The following is a 16,592-nucleotide window of genomic DNA, read 5'->3' on the forward strand; positions in this document are numbered from 1 at the left end:
CAATCTGCGAGCTGATGTTTACCTAGGCAGTTGGGGCACAGATGATTGGATTCCACGAACGTCTTCTTCTCCGTCGGCTTCTTCCTTTGAAACTCACTGCAGAACAGGATGTAGTGATCTCCTTGACAGAGACCTCCCTTCTTGATCATCTTCTGCGTTACATGCGACCTTGCTGATTTCGTGCAAGCATTCGACTTGCTTCCGGATGCCTCGCTCGACTCGCCCTTTGCAGGATGCAACGCTTCCAGTGTGCGCATTCGATACTCGAGAAATATCTTAAGTGTCTCGTACGACGGGGGGTCGGATGTTTCGCCTATCGCAGTTTTCCAGTCCCGCCGCGAGCGCGAGTCGAGCATTTCGACTATGAGGTGCACGAGTAGAGCCGTGCAATCCGTGATTGGGCGGTCGATGCTGCCTAGCGTTCCGACAGTATTCAACATCCCATGAAAAATACGTTTCAAGTCTCCAACTGACTCATTCTTCATTTTAGGTATTGCAAGGAAGGACGACAGACAGGACCTCACCAGAAGCCGTTTGTTTTCGTAGTGGTTGACCAACATAGACCACGCCCGGTCGAAATTTGCATCAGTCGTGAGTATGTTCCGGATCATCTTCTCGGCTTCCCCTTTCACACTGGATCTCAGGTTAAATAGCTGTTCCACGCTGGACACAGCTGAGTCGGTTACCACGAGCGATCGGAAAAGGTCGCGAAACGCCGGCCACTCCTCATACTTGCCGGAGAATATTGGAAGCTGAATGCGAGGGAGCGTCCGCCGCGGAGGAGGGGGTGGATCTGGTGTCTCCGGCGGCGCCATTGCACTCTTGAGTGAGCTCAAACAGTCCATGAGCGTGCCTCTTTGGACCGTAAATGCTTCTTCTACGCATCCGTAGTAATCTGCTTTAATATAATCTCGCTTCGATACCAAATTCCAGTGAGTACTGCACAATTCCTCATGATTCTGTTCGAATTTGTTCCAATGCGCTTCCAAGGTTTGTAAGCGTGATTCGATCACTCCTACGGTGATTTTGACAGTGCCTGACTTCTTCAAATATTCGTAGGCTCGGGCAATGCGACCATGGAGATCCTGTTGACTCCTCAACAAAGCGTCGGCATCCATGCTCATGGTGGACCGGCGACGCGGCGGTGCAACCAACGGCGAAGCAACCGAACTGCAAGATGCACGCTCACAAGCACGTGAATGCATTGACTCCTATGAGAGCCCGTCGCGGAAGAGGACCGCTGGAGAATGGACACATCAAAAAAGATCCGGCTCGAAGGACCAGCAATGTTACATGAAGGGCAAGGTTGTTTGGACACCGCAAGTAAAGTATTGCACAATCTTGACACTACACGATATATTTCAGACAAAAAAGAAAGTACAAATATATATAATAAAAAAAGGACACAATTCGTATTATTAATAACTCGCAAATGCACCCGCGGTAGTTCGAAGTAAGCACCTTCGATTGAATATGAATATAATACGGCGCGACGACTTTCGATAGCGAATACGAAAAGCAATCTGGCGCTGCTCTTTGCGCGCTCGTTGCTTTTATACGCGCGATTTTTCTAGACGTTTCTAGATAGGATTTAGCGCGATACGGTGAACGACGAGGTGACTTTTGGCATGTATTGTTGTTAAGATGCTAGATGTTTTGTTCCGTTTAATGACTCGAGTTGACAATTTTACTGTCGACAATTATTTACGACAGCCTTGAAGGTGACTGTCGAATCTAAACATGTGCGCAGGGCAATGCCGAATATTTTCATGTAACGATAATTGATTTTGTAATAATGCGCTCTCTTAGTTTCAAACACACAATCTGACAGCAATTTGCGAGCAGGACCTGCAGTTTCTTGCAATTTGAACATAAATATATTAATAAAATTGAATATTTTTTAATAAATATAACAGATGCATAAGATGTTATCAATTAATTATAATTTTCTTTTCATAAATATGACATTTAATGTATAACATATATGTTATATCGTAGTTATATCTCATATAACAAATGTTCAATTTAATTAAATTTTAATAATAAAATAAATTGTAAAAATAAATTAATTTTAAAATTTAAGATATAATTATTTATATGAGAATTAAATTCTTGCTTTATGCTTTAAATGAATAGGAAATAAATCAATATAGGAAGTAAATGGATAATTTTCCATTTATCCTATTGATTCCAATTAGTTTAAAACTGATAGAAATGTACTTTAAATCCTTTAATAATAGGCCACGACTTTTGCAGACTTTATATGTATTTTTAACAGAAATTTGATTGCGAGAAAATACATCGCATAGCGGTAAGCGAAGGAACTATTAAATAACTGCAAAATGCAGATTCTGTTGTCAATTTGTCATCAGATTATGCGCACGCAAACCTTGCTCGATTTCTGCCGTCAATCTACGTTGCGCAGATTCCCAGCAGATCCTGCTCGGTTTCTGCCGCCAATCTGCTATGATAATTTTATACAAATCCTACTTGGTTTATGCTGCTGACTTGCTACCAAATTATGTCAGCAGGTTTTGTAACATTTCTGCCAACATTCTGCTATCATTATTTCATATAACAGATTTTGTATACAATCTGCAGTTTTTTTGCTAGCAAAAATATATAACAGACGTTTGACAAAATCTGTTCAAACAGATATGGCTGTCTGGGGAGTTGTAGTATAGAGACAACTCAGCAAGAAATGCATAGAAAGCGTGATTTTGTCCAGCTACGAAATGTTGTAAAAAAACAATGTTTTGAAGATACAACAAGAAGTGATAAAAGTAATTCATTTACGAAAATAAGAAGAGCAATCTGACCATTATAAGGTTAGAAAATTACAAAAAGATATATTAAATATTCCTAATCATATATTTGATAAAAATAAACAATGTAACGCCGTCAAATATGTGATTATGATGAAACAAAAAACAATTATGTATTATTTCTCAAGTTGCAAAATATTTAGAAAAAGTATTATCGTAATGCAAAAACAGTGCTATTGTATATTTAAGCACTTATTCCGGTAGCTTGTTGCTAAAATTCACCAACAATCAGAGTCAACTCGATAAATTTCGTATTGTGTAATAGAAAATAAACATTTTGAGTTTGACATTGTCCGAAGTAAATTACACTTTCGTAAATGTGCGCGTTGCGACATATCATATTAGTGCGTTGTATTAATGCTCTGTAAGTTATGTGTAAACGTGTGAGTGAGTAGAAAAAATGACAGCTCTCAAAAATTTAATATTTGAATGCGTAATTTTAGCCGCGAGTTTAGTGCTGATCATAAATGCTATTTCGTATTTATCGTAGCTGACGGAAAAAGGTCGCTTAATAATTACAATATTTCTACGAAATTAGCTTGAGCCCCAATTTTTCACTCGGAATTTTATATAGATTGGGGCATTTCGGTGGTCTTGTTAAACAATGCCGCTGAAATAATACTTATGCGTGAAAGTTTCCAACACGATCATCGAAGGATACAGTTATTAGGTAATTATTTTATTCTATACTTTTGATGAGAAAATTGCAACCGTGATTATATTATAAAGTTAAATTTTCAATCGTTATTAATTATTCATAGCGAATAACACCCCTGTAAAACTGGCTTTCCTCACCCAAAGACGACAAGCGGAAGAAGAATCCAAGGCAGAATCTTCACGTAAGTTTACTCACAATAAAATTATATATTAATTATTTACAAAAAAATTAGAAATTCTTTATTCTCTCGTCGTCGATTTCAAAATTTCAAAACAAATTTCAAAATTAACTTTAACAAATTGTTTAATTTAGCAGCACCAATTTTTTTTAAATTTTTTAATTTGTAATAATTTTTAATTTTTCTATTAATTTTTAATTTTTTTGTGTTTGAATTATCCTTTTTTTATTATTACGATTCTACATGGGTTTGCAGTAGGTAATTTTTCATACAACTTTCAGCGTGAAGAGAAGTCTATATACGACTTTATATGGGTTTGCAACTTTAATTTTTCACTGATACAAGTTTCTACTTTTACATGGCGCAATTTTTTTGATATTATTATTTTTCTTGTGCGATTCTACATGGGTTTGCAGTGGGTAATTTTTCATACGATTCTACATAGGTTTGCAATGAGTAATTTTTCGTACGATTCTACATGAGTTTGCAATGGGTAATTTTTCATTACTGGCGTGCTTATACTTGGCGTTTCTTTTTACCTTTTTTTAAAGGTAAATTTTTAGAAATTATATACAATACATCGCCCCGGTCAGTCGACCGGGTCAATTTTCATATCAGCTTTTTAACTCTTGACTCTGAGGAGCTTAGGCTTCCCTCATGCGTTTAATTGCATATAGTGTTCAGAGATGGGTTGGGGGGGGAGTGATTGTCCCCCGCTAATGAATTTATTTTTTATATTGCACCCCGGGGGCCTATCTCCCCAAGGAACATTAACTAATTTCAAAATTAACGACATACAAAATTCATCGACAGTGTTAATTATATGCCGATGCGCTTATTCGAGTTACTGAAAGCTTTCGGACTGGAGGATAAATCGCATAAAAATATTTTTTTCTTATTTATTTATTAGCACCGTCGAAAATAAATCATATTTGGACCATTACACGCCCTGCGTTATTATTATCCTGAAAATATGAAGGCAGAAGAACGCGAACTTCATACTCGTACAATTTAATAATATCTGAGAAATCCGTCATTCCTTATCACTTTTTCTACATAAAATCTTTAATTTTTCTACGATTGTACCATTACATATCTGATTACTTTTAAAAATGCATCTAACTCATACAGAGAGAATTACTATATTCTTATGATGCGAGGGTATAATGATAAAATGAGATTCTATCAAGACGTCGCGAATCTGTTTAGTAACACATATCCTCATCGCGATCCAATTTCTAAAGTTGCTGTCTATCGAATAGTTTCACGAAAGAACAAGTTCAGTTGCAGATGAAAGAAGATCCGGGAAATCAAAAACAGCAAGTAACGATGATGTAGCTTTGAAAGTTCTACAAAGTGTTATCGAAAATCCCCATAAGCCTCCTTCGAAAATAGCTCAGTGCAATATAAGCCGAAAATCGGTCGCAGACATTTTGAAGAAACATGATTACCTCCCGTATAAAATGAGACTCGTTCAAGAACTGTCTGAGAATGATTTTGACAGAAGAATTAAATTTTGCGAGGAAATGATGAGAACTACCAATTTTTTAATTGGATTTGTTTTTCTGACGAGGCCACCTTCGAGTTAAACGGATCTGTCAATCGTCAAAATTTAATATTGGGCTAACTATAATCCTCAATAGATGAGGGATTGTCACACTCAATATTCCCAGAAACTAAATGTTTGGGCTGAGATAATAGGTCATCATACATATTGTAGGGCCGTTTTTATTGAAGGGAATATAAATGCACACAATTACGTACACCTATTAAAAACCGAAGTCATGCCACGTATGTCCAAAACATTACAGGAATTGCTTTTGAACATGTTTGGTTCCAGCAGGATGGGGCTCCAGCTCACTTTGCCGTAATGACTCGTGATTTTCTGAATGAAACATTTTCTAATAAATGAATTGATAGAAGAGGTACAATCAAGTGGCTACCTAGATCACCAGATCTAACTCCACTAGATTATTTTTATTGGGGATATTTGAAGAGCAAGATATACGAAACAAAACCTGCCAACATTGATAAATTACGAGCCAGAATATTAGACGTTTCGAATTCAATTGGACAGGAAATGCTAGAAAATGTACTGCAAAGAGTGCAAATTATCTACATTTTGGCACACTGTCAAGCAGTAAACAGACATCAATTTGAACACCTAATACATTAATTCTTTAATTACATTTAACACACACACATACACACACACACACACACACACACACACTCGTGCGCACAGAGAGGGTTTGGAGTCGTAAAATACCGGGGGACTGACGAACTTCGGGATCCTTATCTCTGGCTGTGCTGACACATAACACATGCATGCGCGCGCGCGCACACACACGCACACGCACACATACATACACGAGATGTAAATCCGACTGGGCAACCTCCACGTGATACATCTTGGGTAATGCGAATGTCGGCGGTACTGTAATTTTCAAGTTTTATAATTCAAAAAGTACTTAATAAAAAAATATTTTATTACAGCGTTTTGGAAACGTCTCGACTTCAATATATACAATAATCGCACAAGAGAAAGATCGAGAGTGAGATGGTAGATAATTAAAGATTTATTTATTTAAAAACACATTTGAACCATGAGTACAAAGAAATTTCTACTTTAAATAATAATACGTGGAAAACAAATTTTCAAAAAATTAATAATACCAGAGCAGAATGCCTATTATGCAATAAAATTGTATGTGTTGTTTTAAAAATTTCTCCGTATGCTCAACAACATAGTAACTCCCACGGTGGACTATAATAAAACCGCCGAACGCATAATGAGGAACAAGGATTACAGCGAGAAATTAAATCCCTACTTGGATCAACTGTCAAACTTGAACTGCCGAAATAATCAGTTGTTGATCGGAGCGATAGACCCTGGCCGGACCGAAGAGAATGGCGACTTTTGCAGCGGAAATCCCAGCGGTGACACGGCGAAACTTCTAGATATTGATTAAAACAGAAGCCTACGATGCAGTTTTGTGCATCAACCACTGCGAAACTATTTAGGAAAGGTATAACCAAAATCTAAACTTCTTTTATTTATATTTAATTAATCTTTTTCTTAAATTTTTATTTTTGATTTATATTCTACATATATGCAATATATCCATAGGGACAATATTAGGCCTCAAAGGGGAATATGTAGAAGCTTGTGCAATCTTTCTCTTTCTCTCCTGAAAAACTAAAATTCAAACATTTTTTTTAAATTCAATGCAACATTAGAAAATGTGAAATATGCATATTTTAAATAATAATTAACAGTATAAATGAGCAAAGGAACCAACGCCGTTAGTAAAGCGCAAAAAATAAGTTTATTAAATCTCAATTACATTAATAACATCGCGAACGTTTCTGTCCTTATTAGGACTCTCTTCAGCGCGTAACTATCATCAATAATATTTAATTACATAGAAAATTAAAACATTAGTCAATTAGTTAAAAACGATGTTCTGCAAAGTAATGTCAAAGTCATCAATCCATCGAGTTTTTTTGTTGCTAAGCTGTCAACCATCTTTTATATATTACCATTATGTATGTCGTGGTTAAGAGCATACCTCTATAAATAATATATATCATACGTCTGATACATTAACATAAAATTAAAAAATTAATTAAGAATTACAAGGTAAAAACTCACATGGTAATTATGATGTGCAATCTCACGGACTCAATAAATTAAATCGTATGACACAGTACATGTTTAACTATACAATGATTCGTTCCAAATGAGATCGATATATCGGACAGTTATTTCTTCTACTTAACCGCAAATAATAATAGAGGTGAATTTATTTAAATGTAAATAAACATGACTAGTATCTATTTTAAATCTTAGACAACCTATCTATTGTATTTACATATGCTTCATGTAAGCCATCTGTATCTGTTTGTAAATTCAATCCATTGTTTTGTCTTTTTATAAAAAGCATTTCAGAAATTAATCGTTTGTTATAATTCGGCTCACTATCTAATATTTTTATATTATTCCAATTAAATTCATGATTAAATTCTAATCTATGATCCGTAATCACTGAATGCGTAGACGTATTGCGTTTAATGTGATTCCGATGTTCCTTCATTCTAGTTTGTAATTGTCTACCAGTCTGGCCAATATACGATGCATCGCAATTATTACACTCAATCTTATAAACAATATTATTATGTGATGACATGGTTATTGAATCTTTACCAACTTTTATATAACGATGCAATTTATTCAGACTACAATAAGAAAGTTTGACATCCAGATTATCAATTATCCTATTAAAGCTTTCTGAAATAGAAGGAACGTATGGGATTGTGAAAAACTTTTTTCCCCGGTCATTACTAGTCTCATTATCCTTCTGAGTATTATGTGTATTGTTAATGCGATTGTTAAATAAATATTTAAGTCGGTTATAGATGGTTACAAAAATTAAATCTAACGGATAATTATTATTCAATAAGATGTCAATAATTAGACTCAAGTTTTTTTGTTGAAAAGTCGGGTGAGAAAGTAAAATGGCTCTATCTGTTAGACCCATAATAGTACCTTTCTTTTGTGATAGCGGATGTTGAGATAAGAAATTAAGGTATCTACCTGAAAACGTAGACTTGTGATACCAGTCAAAAATCAATCTATTATTCATTCGTATTAAAGTAACATCTAAGAAATTCAGTTTATCATCTTCACCAATTTCCATTGTAAATTGCAGACGCGGATGGAAAGAATTAAAAATATTCAAAACATGTTTTAAAGCTGATGAAGGTGCAGTTAACGCTATATCATCCACATATCTAACATAAAAAGACGGTGTAAAATTTAAATAAGTTAAAGCTATCCCTTCCAAATCCTGTAGAACAATGTCTGCAATTATGGGTGAGAGCGGTGATCCCATAGGTGTTCCAAAGGTTTGTTGGTAGATAGTATCATTAAAAATGAAGAATGTAGATTCCAGAATAAAGCGCACAGCGAATATGAAACTTTCACATGGGATTGTACAATTTTTTGAAATACAATCCCACCTCCTCCGAACACTTTCAATTGCGAGTTCAACTGGAATATTCGTAAATAAAGAGACCGCATCTAATGAGATCAATAAAAAGTCATCCTCAATGGAAACCTTAGACAACGTATCGACTAACTTAAAACTATTCTCTATGTGACTCCGTGCTTTTGGAAAACTCTTGAGCATAATTTTATGGAGGTAGCTAGCTAAATAATATAAAGGGCTATTTAATGAAGAAACTATTAACCTCAATGGAATGTCTTGTTTGTGAATTTTCGGAAGTCCATATGCTCTCGGTAACTTCCCATCACTTACATATAATGATCTATACATGGTATTAGATATGTAGTCCGACTTTTTCCATACAGTCAATATCTCCCGTAGTTTGTTAGTTAATCTTTTCGTTGGATCTTTATTAATTATATTATACGTGTCAGGGTCTCCGAGCATACTTTCCATTTTGTATATATATACGTTTTTATCGAGGGCAACCGAGACATTCCCTTTATCTGCTCTGGTAATAATAATATTCGGATTATCCTTCAAAAAACTATTCGTAATAGAACAAAGCCGTTTTAATGTTGAGTTAGTAATATTTCTTGGAGGTGAATAGAACGGTAATCTATTAATGATAGGTGCAGCTTTATTTCTAATTATTAATTGTATATTATTCGGAAGAAATCTAATGTTATTCTCAATATTCTTAATAAACTCCATCGTAAGTTTAGACGAATTCGTTACAGGTAAACTAAAATTCTCGCCTAATTGAAGAAGGGTTTGAACTTCTTTAGGGAATTGAATCGAGGATAGATTCTTAAACCATTCTTCCCTAATATCCAATATTGACTGTTCTGTTTTAAATTTATTCGGATTGATTGATATCACAAGTCTGTCTGAATTATAGAGTTCATTATTTTTTGTAAAATTAGAAACAAGTTTGTATCTCTGACAATCCAGCTTGTTTGAATCATGCAGTGCATCACAGGAATATTCTATCGGTCTGACTGTATTCCTGTTCCAATAATAATTGCGATGCATCGTATATTGGCCAGACTGGTAGACAATTACAAACTAGAATGAAGGAACATCGGAATCACATTAAACGCAATACGTCTACGCATTCAGTGATTACGGATCATAGATTAGAATTTAATCATGAATTTAATTGGAATGATATAAAAATATTAGATAGTGAGCCGAATTATAACAAACGATTAATTTCTGAAATGCTTTTTATAAAAAGACAAAACAATGGATTGAATTTACAAACAGATACAGATGGCTTACATGAAGCATATGTAAATACAATAGATAGGTTGTCTAAGATTTAAAATAGATACTAGTCATGTTTATTTACATTTAAATAAATTCACCTCTATTATTATTTGCGGTTAAGTAGAAGAAATAACTGTCCGATATATCGATCTCATTTGGAACGAATCATTGTATAGTTAAACATGTACTGTGTCATACGATTTAATTTATTGAGTCCGTGAGATTGCACATCATAATTACCATGTGAGTTTTTACCTTGTAATTCTTAATTAATTTTTTAATTTTATGTTAATGTATCAGACGTATGATATATATTATTTATAGAGGTATGCTCTTAACCACGACATACATAATGGTAATATATAAAAGATGGTTGACAGCTTAGCAACAAAAAAACTCGATGGATTGATGACTTTGACATTACTTTGCAGAACATCGTTTTTAACTAATTGACTAATGTTTTAATTTTCTATGTAATTAAATATTATTGATGATAGTTACGCGCTGAAGAGAGTCCTAATAAGGACAGAAACGTTCGCGATGTTATTAATGTAATTGAGATTTAATAAACTTATTTTTTGCGCTTTACTAACGGCGTTGGTTCCTTTGCTCATTTATACTGTTAATTATTATTTTTAGACGGAACCTTTACTATGTATAATAATTTGCATATTTTAAAGTATCAATTATTGTAAAAGCACTATTTGAGGAAGTTATAACAAAATCCTAATCTTCTTTTATTTAAATTTAATTAATAATTATTTTAATTGATCTTTTAATTAATTAAAAAAATTTTTTAAAATCTTTTTCCTAAATTGTATATATTCTTGATTTATATTTTACATATGCAAATTAAAAAAATGTGTGTATATGCATTGTGCGTACCATAGGAATATTGGGACTTATAATCAGAGGGACATGATTCACTAGAAACGGGTGAGAATCTGTCATATTTTGCCGATACTTTTGCCTTCGTTAAGATATAACGAATCAGATCCTTTTTTTGATGACGTAGACAACCAGCAGTTCCGAGGATAGTTAAATTAATGAGTTCTTTTGGTCAAATAGAATATCGAAAAATCTTCCAAAATCGAGAATATATATATTTCTATAGATATCATTACATCTCTTTCCTTTTTCACAAAAATGATTTCCAATGCAAATCTCAAAATGTATAATACGGACTCTGCATCATTATCAGGTATACCGCTTCAACAGCTCGAAATAGTAACTTTTTTGAAAAATCTTTCTTATAGTTAATCTACTTGTATATACACTCATTATTATTTAATAATTTTAAAAAAAGATATTTTAACGGAGTACTGCAGTGAAATTATTTAATAGTAATTTTAAATTCATTAAAAAAAGGTACTTTGAAAAGAACAAAAAATTTCTAAGGCATTGAAATACCATGAGCCATCATGTAAAGATATATTTTGTCCGGATGTCCTTGGAAGGAACAGGAAGAAGCGACTAACAATTGCGGGCTATTTTGCGTGGAATACATCCGCAATTTAAATATTACACTATTAGAAGATTTATTTATAAAAAGAGAAAAAAAAATCCACAAATATAATTCTAATTCTGGTCGAGAAATTCTATAAAAATTCATAAATCTTTAGAAATACTTAAAAGTATCATTAAATAAACTCAATATTAGAGATCATATTGAGAAATAATTAAAAGCCGTAACGAAAATATTGTATGTTGGTACATACTATTCGCAATATATACAAAATTAACTTTAATTAGAAGAAAGCAGAAGCTTAACTCTTGTCGCAGAATGTTCTACAATTAAAGACAAATTAACTGCATTATGTGGCGAATTTAGACGTACAGCCTCATCTGAAAATTATTTTTTTGAGTCTACATATCATCATAATGCAACTTCATTTGAACCTTTGGTAATGAATACAGAAGGAAAAGTAGTAAATAAATTATCATTAATAACAGATAGATCCATAACAGATAAATCTTGGTCGTGTAATACTTCAATTGTAAAATTTACGATTCGCTTTTAATTGACCATTATCAAAAGTTCCTCTGTAAATAGATGTACTTTAAAGAATACACCAAAATTGATGTGTGCAAAGTATTCATACATATACTATAAAAACTTCAAATGCGAAATTGGATCATATGCGTAGCTGTCATATAGATTTAACATTTTGCAAAGGTATATTTCTTTCAATTCAATTATTATATCGCCTCATTTTTCAAAAGTAAGATATATGAAGCGTTTAATTTATCAACTTACAGTTTTATTATCGAAAAACTGAATATTTAGACAAAGCATTAATTCATGCTGACATAAACACAATAAATAAAATTGTGACTTCTGCACAAGAAAAAGCAGATATATGTAAATATCAACAGACCAATACAATTTTGAGTAATAATGATATTATTTCTAAACATCATAAAGCATTTAAAGTCTTGACTAAACGCTCAGTAAACACACTACAACATATTTGCGAATCATGCGAGAGATTGTTATAAAAAAGATATTTCTAAAGTCAATAGTCTTCAAGAGCACAAATAGACATTCAAATTTGAAGAGATTTCATGACGTATGTACAACAATAAAAAGTTAATGCGTAATATATATGTAATTATTGTGTAAGCAACTTTTGAAAGGGCTTAATTTCTATATATTGCATCTTAAATAATCTTCTTAGATGAAGTGCACGAAGTAATATTATCTCTTAATACATTTAAAAAAATTTTTATACGGAGAGTTAAAACGTATGAAACTGTTCTTAAAATAAGAACTGTTATTAATAAGAAGTTGCCTCGAAAACAAATGGTTAAAGGTAAAAAAAGTTAAAGGTAGAATATTTCATTTACCACTTTTGTTACAGGAAATATTGAATAAATTATATCTTATACTGATCCATTAAATAATAATTATAAATTATGTGTATTAGTTAGAGGTATTTCGACAAAATCAAAAATTATTTGCGAAGGGACAATTAATGTTAAAAAAGTATTTGCCGTTTTAACGTAATTAAAGCACAATAATGATTTATTCTATCTTATATATTACATTGCCAAATGATCATAATAAATTATGTTTAGCAAAATTTAAAAAATTTAAATTTCCAATTGGAAGAAACAGAAAATAATACGGAAGCGATAGTAGCAGATGAACCTCAATTATTAAATAATTTGATAAAAAAAGACGAAAAATCCTTTTTTAAAAAAGATATGTAAAGTCGATTGCTCGAATATCTCGAAGTTTATTGTTGTCACTTTTCCACGATGCTCGTTGGCTGTCAAGATTCGCGTTGTGCGTTATATTCGTAGCATCGAGAGACTGTTCGCGAGAATTAGCAGTTTGACAATTTGTTTAAAATTAAATCAAATAAAATAATATTAGTTTTAAATAATAGGTTATAATACTTAAACTCAATTAATATTTTTGACAGTTATCAGCTGATTTCTGTCAAAAAATATTAATCGCGGATAAAGTATTATAACATATTATTTCAAACATATTATTTTATTTTATTTTATTTTGAACAAACTGTTAAATTACTAACCCTCACGGTGACAGCCTCTCGATGTTACGAATGTAACGCACAATGCAAATCGAAACAGTCAATCAGTATCGCGGAAAAGATGCAACAATACTTGCGAGAATCGACTAAACATGCCTTTTTTAGAAAGGGATGTTATAATATTTTAAATTCGATTAATATTTTTGACAATTATCAGTTGATTTTTGTCAAAAAATATTAATCGCGAATAAGATATTATAACATATTATTTGAAACATATTATTATTTTAATATTTTCAACATATTATATACATTCCCATTACCGCTATAGAAATGTTATAAAATAAACAATTTCTTACTCACCGATACGTACAAGAGCAGAGTTGTAGTACACAGTACACATTGATCTGAAAATAAAATATTCAAATTATGTATATATATATGTGTGTATTATTTTAAAATTTAATTAGTAAATTAACGCTTTAACAGCTAAGTTCCGTGAAAAAATATTAATCGAGTTTAAACAAACTTTACATTATTTTCAAAAATATATATTTTTTTTAACATAAAACCGAAGAATTGCGCGCGCGCGTGTTGTTCTAGTGATAAAGAAGCTACATTGGAGGATCAACACAAGGCAATGTGTTTATCAGTAACAGGTTACTGACGAAGATTATGATTATTTCGAGCAATATACTATATATCCTTTATATGAAAAGAAGGCAAAATTACGACAATATTATATCAAATGTTAAAAATTAAGGATTTGCCTTTTTATACCTTTTATATCATTTATACCATTTATACCTTTTATACCATTTATACCATTTATATTATATGTATGTATATGTATCTATTTTATACCTAAAATAATTTTTAAAAAGAATTTCCCGTAAAAAATAATGTACCCCCAAAAAATGTAAAAATCAAAACTAAAATTAATCAACAACTAGCCAAGACATAGAAAATATTCAATTTCTAAAGCATTTTATAATTTTATAATAATATTTGTAATTTGAAATAATATTTGCAATTTGAAATTGTAATTTAAAATAATATTTCCCATAAAATCAATTTTGCTTATAAAAAACATTATAATAGATTCTTTTCAAAAAATTAAAATGCATTTTAAGGAAAAGAGGGAGAATTAACGAATATCACATGCCGATGAAAGAAGCTTTAAACATGCGATAAATAGATCGTAAAGTGTGTGATATTAGGGGATTTTAAGGTGAATTTTATATGTAATATAATTACATACAAACATGATTTGTTAACATTTGCTACGCGCAAAACGCTTTGCTTGTCCACGGATTTTTTCGCATGTTAAAACATTACAGGAATTACACTCATTGTCAGTACTCATTGTCAGTATGAAAAATCTATCTATAATATACGTAACGTAAACTATAAATTTTCACCACTGGCAGTTTATATCGGAATGCCCATATATGCATGTACAATAAATTGTAATCAATTAAAGAATCGTTTATGTTTATTTACTGAAAAAATAACTTTCCTGATTAATAAATCAAATTAATAAATTTGAAATTATAAATGTTATTAATTTAAAGCAAATTTCTTTACAACATATTTATTAATAACAATTAACAGAGTTATCATTAAAAATTAAAAATTAAATTAATTACCATAAAAAGCAATTTTGGGGTAAAAAGAATGAATAAAAAAAATCTATTATATCTCCAATATAGCAATCATTATAATTGCTTTATTTTTATTAAAATTATTAAATTATATTTTTCGAACTCAAATTATTTTTCTATATTATTAATTTACTACACAAAATAACTTGCTGCTATGATCAAATTTGATAATAAAAGAGTTTGTTCCATGAGCATACTGACACAATTGCTTTCATATATATCTTTCTGTCGAACAAATATCATATTGTTATAGCCCGAACTATAACCAGTAGTTATTAGAAATTAGAATTTACTGAATATCTTTATAGAATACTGTAAAACATTTTTGCTTATAAAAGAGCGCTCTCGACAAACGCTCGTCGCGTGAAAACGCTAACGCAGCGAGACACGCGCGAAGCACCGGAAACCGCGAGATGCAAGCGAAGACCAGGGACTTCGACCTGCTTCGCTTGCAATTAGATCAAAAACGCGTGAGTATTGTTAACCAATCAGAGACCTGTTTCCAAGGGCCTCTCCCGAAAGAAATCCAAGAAACAAAGAGGATATAGGACGGAGAGCCCGCCCGCGAAGGCAGTCTCGAATAAAACTCCTAAACATCAAGACGGAGTCTCGAATACAATTCCTAAACATCAAGACGTGGTCGCTAATAAGAAACCAGAACATCAGAACGAGACTCACTAACAACGACCTGAATTATTGAGAGGAATACGAAGATACGCTCATCGAATGTTACGCGAATATATATTTAAAGAAAGGACGAGAAATAAAGCGAAACCATATTCAATCCGAAATAAAAGTGTATTTTAAGAGAAAGAAAAGAGTACAACACTCCTAACTTCCTACGAAGTCCTGCACGACCCGAGGATCCTCATCCTTAATTCGGCGCAACCCCAGTGCCTTGTTCGAGGCACACAACAAAATTGGTGGCAGCGGTGGGATTGCGCCGACGGACCGCCAGGACCAGCAGGAACCTGAAGACCTGAAAACAATACAAAAGTATTAGAAAAATCAGGCACGTCGAAATAATCGACGGACAACACAGAAAGCAGCATACTAAAAAATAAGACCCGCAATACACACATACACAACGTGTGGAAGCAGGCACGTCAGTTAGAAGAAACAGCTGACGGAAATAAGCAGAAGTCACAGTGCAGTGAAAGTGAAGGACGGACAACGCAAGCAGTACGAAGAGCGATAAGCAAGCAGCTGAGAATCGAGTAGGATCGCCAACGTCCCAAGGACAACGCCGACCTGCGACAATCTCACGGACAACGCATCATCACCGAGCGACGACCTGCCGTATCAATCACGAGCACCGAGCCGCCAGCCGTTATCAGCCCACGAGCGATCGAGTTGCAGCAGCAGCAGCCAAGCCGTACCGAGCGATAAAGAGCGTAACGATGCGAACCGTAATACTGTAAGTCCGATCCTTATAATATTTCTGCGTGAATGTCGGAAGGGAACAAGACATCCCCGAAACCGATAG

General features: G+C 32.8%; 1 long non-coding RNA gene across 2 annotated transcripts in view; it reads right to left on the reverse strand.

The window, feature by feature from the left end:
- The window catches only part of LOC145947344 (uncharacterized), a 93,781-nt gene that overhangs the window by 44,906 nt on the left and 32,283 nt on the right, over positions 1-16,592 (reverse strand). For both annotated transcript variants that reach the window (XR_014427150.1, XR_014427149.1), the window contains exon 4: positions 13,806-13,849. This is a non-coding gene — a long non-coding RNA (uncharacterized LOC145947344). The remainder of the gene's footprint in view (positions 1-13,805; positions 13,850-16,592) is intronic.

This window comes from Prenolepis imparis, unplaced genomic scaffold, assembly GCF_030444845.1.
Source record: "Prenolepis imparis isolate NDT839.2.m4 unplaced genomic scaffold, iyPreImpa1.0 SCAF_68, whole genome shotgun sequence".
Classification (NCBI taxonomy): domain Eukaryota; kingdom Metazoa; phylum Arthropoda; class Insecta; order Hymenoptera; family Formicidae; genus Prenolepis; species Prenolepis imparis.